Source organism: Nothoprocta perdicaria, unplaced genomic scaffold (genome assembly GCF_003342845.1).
Source record: "Nothoprocta perdicaria isolate Ctin4 unplaced genomic scaffold, notPer1 scaffold_21, whole genome shotgun sequence".
Lineage (NCBI taxonomy): Eukaryota > Metazoa > Chordata > Aves > Tinamiformes > Tinamidae > Nothoprocta > Nothoprocta perdicaria.
In genome coordinates, this window is record NW_020455316.1 from 2,137,523 (window position 1) to 2,142,284 (window position 4,762).

Consider the following 4,762-nt stretch of genomic DNA (forward strand, 5'->3'; position numbering starts at 1 on the left):
GCGGCGACACCCAGCGGCGGCGGGAGCGGGGAGGCGGCGGCGCCGAGCCCCGCGGCCCGGCCGTGCTGCCACGCGGGTCTGCCAGGGCTGTTATCCCGGTGTTATCCCGGTGATAGCTGGTGTGCTGGAGGAGGGCAGGGAGGCGGGAGAAGGCGCTGGGGCACAGACCTCGGGAGCAGCCACCGAGGGAGCGGGGTTGTTCAGGCGGCGGGAGAGGAGGCTCAGGGGAGACCTCATCCCTCTCGGCCACTGCCTGAAGGGAGGTTGCGGTGAGGCAGGAGTCCATCTCCTCTCCAAAATAACCACCAATAGGACAAGAGGAAATGGCCTCAAGTTGCACCACCGAGGTTCAAGTTGGATATTAGGAAAAAAACCTACACGGAAAGAGTAGCCAAGCATTGGAGCAGGCTGCCCAGGGAAGCAGTGGAGTCACCGTCCCTGGCAGCGTTGAAGAAACGTGGAGATGAGGCCTTGGGGACGTGGYTAAGCAGGGAGGGTGGGTTTATGTTGGGCTTGATCTTGAAGGGCTTTTCCAACCATAATGATTCTATGATTCTGACCAGYCCTTGGACATCGGAATGCTGCAGTGTATCCGGAGTGCCCCTCCTCCGAGCTGGAGCCCCTCCGCAACAGGATTGACAGCAGAAGCTCAAGATASCTGTGGGAGCAGAGGTGCTGAGGACAGATTTGGAGGAGGCCTTGGAGCCTGCCCTGCCTCATCCCGGCGCTACCCAGTGCTCCAGCCACCGGCGCCTCCCGGCATCTGCGGTTCACTCAAGCCATGGGGATACACGGGCAATTAAATGTGTAAATCGGTAATAACTTGCAAACTGCTAGAAAGACAAGTTGGGCAGGAACATCTGTAGGCRCCAGTACAGGAGGAAGGCATTAGCATGAGTAGGCTAAGTAAAATAATAGAAGAGGGATCTAAAGAGGAGAGAGAAAACAGAATAATTCTGACCCTAATATAATGCCCAGCCCTGCAGGCACGAGGGTTACAAAGGCATCCTGCTCTGGCTGTGAGGCATTCTCAGGGTGATGCCTTCAACAAACTAAGCGCTGAAGTATCACAGGTGCTAAAATCTTCTTGGCTATGTGATGAATATATTCTTTTGAATGTGTCCATGCATGATTCTGCATTTTGTCACTATAAACAATTCCTAAACTATTAATCAATGTGTGCCCATATCCACAGCAAGAATTCTCCTCAAAGCTCTGTGTCCTTATTCTTTGCAGGAAAGATTTGCTGATAGGATTTTGCATTCTGATATCTCAACTCAGCAAAGCTCTGTAGTTTTCTCAAATATGATACAAAACTAATATTAAGTGTGATGTCATTACGGAAATTAGAATACAATTGCTAAAATGCATGCCTAAAAATATGCTGTGATGCCAAATCAAATATCTATATTTAATTATTTCCATGATGAGTATTTACCGAGTTAATGAGAATTTTATTGTACTTGATTCTGTATAAAATTCTGATATAGGAATGGAACTATTCATGTCAGTAACAGTTAAGCTCTGTGTTCAATATGTTTCATGTATATAAGTATTTGCAGGACTGTTTTCACTACATTTGATAATTGTCATTGGCAAAGAAAAAGTTTATACATTGCAGAAGAWAAGACTTTATGGCACTGACCGGCAACCAATCTATTTAATGGGGGTTGCTCCCCCTTAATAGAAGCAGAGTGAGATCCTGTCATGATCCTGCAAACCCAGGTAGTCTGGCTCCCTTAGCTGTGTGGATGTCAGTGGGACATCACGTCTCATATTCTGCGTATCATATATTTGAAGGCTCGGCCCCCTGTCCATCTGCCTTTACAAGACCTGTGACTAAAGGCTTAGCTCTCTCACAAGCGGCGTTCACCATTTTGCCCAAGTGGCTTTGAAGTTAAATTGACAAAAGAAAAAAGGCCAAGGGCAGAGAGGTCAGAGAACAAGTTGGTGGCAGAGGGATAGGGGAGGAACAAGTCCTAAAGYTTAAGCAAAGCCTAGACCAGATTATATTGCCGAAGGGCTGGCAGGAATCCCTTAGCTATACTTCTAAAAACAGGTTGGAGATGGCTCTGGAGTCTAAGTGGCTCTGAACCTGAAGCTGTMGTCAAGTAGGAGATCACAGAAATTAGTGTTGTGGGAAGAAATGCACTGTAATATGTCCTGTCATTACTGAGCTTCTACACTCTATACACTAATTTAATATCATAATATCCTCCAAATTATTCTCGATATCTGACTCGTGACATTTCGGAGTCCTTTGTATGAAAGAAATCTAATACAGTCAATGAAATTTCTGAGTGAGACTCACTTCTCATAGCCAGCCTTGAAGCTCAATAGGCCTTTCTGTGCAGATGCAATCAGTCAGTGAGACAAATGTTCTTTTTCTGAAGACCTGGAAACTTGCCTTCTCTTTGAGTCAGGAATTTTCAGAAGATTAATGTCTTCCAGGGTATCCCAAGACAGAATGCTAAAAACAGTAACAGTAAAAGTTCCTGTTCCAAACCACAGGTCATACTTCTTTGTAACAGATTTTAACTTGGAAATATTTCACTGTTTTTTCCTTTTCCTTTTCCTTTTCCTTTTCCTTTTCCTTTTCCTTTTCCTTTTCCTTTTCCTTTTCCTTTTCCTTTTCCTTTTCCTTTTCCTTTCTTTTTTTCTTTTTTTTTTTTTTTTTCTTTTCCTTTTCCTTTTCCTTTTCCTTTTTCTTTTCCTTTTCCTTTCTTTTTTTCTTTTTTTTTTTTTGGTATATTGTTTATCTTTTTAAGCAAAACTCCCAAGCAGGTTCATATGTTGAGACTAAAGAAATGCATTTCAGAAATGTATTTTGGTAGATTCATCCACATATTGGATATCGGTCCATTTGTCATGATGTGGAGCACAGAAGGGGGAATGCTTTTTACTTTTGATTTTCCCTGACAAAAGTGCTCTTGCATTATCTCAACTGGATTACTGCAGCCTGAAGATGTGTTGATAAGACTGACTGTCCTGCAGTGTAGGAGCGGGGAGGCAATCAGCTGCGGGAAGAACACAGTGCCTCCGAGCACAGGTCAAATGATTACCTTGAGGACAAGAAAGGAGAACAGGGCAGGAAGAGGGAGGAAGAAGAGAGAAACAGAATAACGTGCTAGAGTACCTAACACACTAGCACGCAGGACGCAGTGCATGTCCATATTGAAGTCAGCAGTTCTGGCACTGCCCTCCAGCACCACCAAAGCGGGCAACATGTGCATGCTATGCTGGAGGCTAATGTGCATGCTCTGATTTTTAAACTGGTGTGAGAGGCAAGAGCAGCACTGAAATCCCCTGAGGAGGCCCTTACAGGAGGCGCAGAATGGTCTCTCTTCACGTGGTGCGGGCAGGATTGCACTGACTTCGGAGCCCTTGGGGAAGGATACCTTTCCCAAAATGACCAGGGCAGGGGGCATGCCCCTGGCGCGTGCATGCATGCCCAGGCCTGTGTGTCGGGGCATGCAGGTGGATACACGGGTGTGCCCTTTGCAGCAGCTGCGGGCGCCGCACGCAGCAGGAGCCTGGCAGASCCCTGCGCCGCCGGGCCCAGCTCATCCATGCCCAGGCACCCGCGTGCCAAAACCGGTGCGTGCGCTGTGCTGCACACGTACTATTTCCACATCTATTTTTAGGTGTATGTGGGACTGTAGGCAGTGCCAGTGGGGGGCAGGTGCCAAGTGGGATGTACCCATGTGTACAAGGGGTAGGGCTTGCCTGGATGCCACCCTGTGCCGCATGCTCTAGGTGTTCCTGCTGGAGCAGGAGGTTGGGCTAGATGATCTCTAGAGATGGTCTCTTCCAACCTCAACCATTCTGTGATTCTGTGATTCTGTGGCTTGCGGCCTAGGGATGGAGAGTGRAAGGGTCTGTGCTGGCGTGGGGTGTCTGTGTGAGGGTGTGCAAAACAGGGAGGGTTAGGGCATAGCAGCCCTGGGGGCTGTGTGTAAACACCATAGCACTGGAAGGACCATGTCTGGTGGTGGTCAGTGGCTGGATGTGAACCATGGAGCTCTGCCCGTGTGTGTGTGTGTGTGTGTGTGTGTGTGTGTGTTTGGTGGGGGGCAGTCGTTGGAAGGACTGTTTGGAACCATTGGGGTGACTATCCCAATGTGTGGTGTGGGTGTGTGGGTGTGAAGGGGGGGCAGTTGTTGGAAGGAGGACTGTTGGGAGCCATTGGGGTGACTATCCCAATGTGTGGTGTGGGTGTGTGGTGGTGACTATTGGGGGGTGTGCGTAGTGGTGGGAGTTGTTGTGGGGAGGGGGTTGTGGTGGTGGCTGGTGTGTGTATGATGGTGGGAGCCTCTGGGAGGTGTGTGTGGTGATGGCTGTTGGCGGTGTGGTGGTGGTTGTTGGGGTGTGTGGTGGTGTCTTTGTGGGTGGTGGTGGTTGTTGGGCTGTGTGTGTGTGGTGGTGGTTGTTGGGAGTGTAGTAGCGGGTGTTGGGGGGTATGTGGTGGTGACTGATGGGGGTGGGAGGGTGGTGATGGTGGTTGTTGGAGGTGTGTGGTAGTGGGTGTTGGAGTCTCCTTCTCTGGACATCTTCCAAACTCGCCTGGATGCSGCCCTGTGCCCCATGCTCTAGCTGCCCCCGCTGGAGCAGTGGGGTTGGACTAGCTGATCTCTAGAGGTCCCTTCCAATCTTAATCTTAATGTGATTCTCTGTGATTCTGTATGTGGTGGTGACTGTTGGGGGTGTGTGTGGTGGTGCTGGCTGTTGGGGGTGGGTGGTGGCGGTGGCCGTTGGGGGGCGG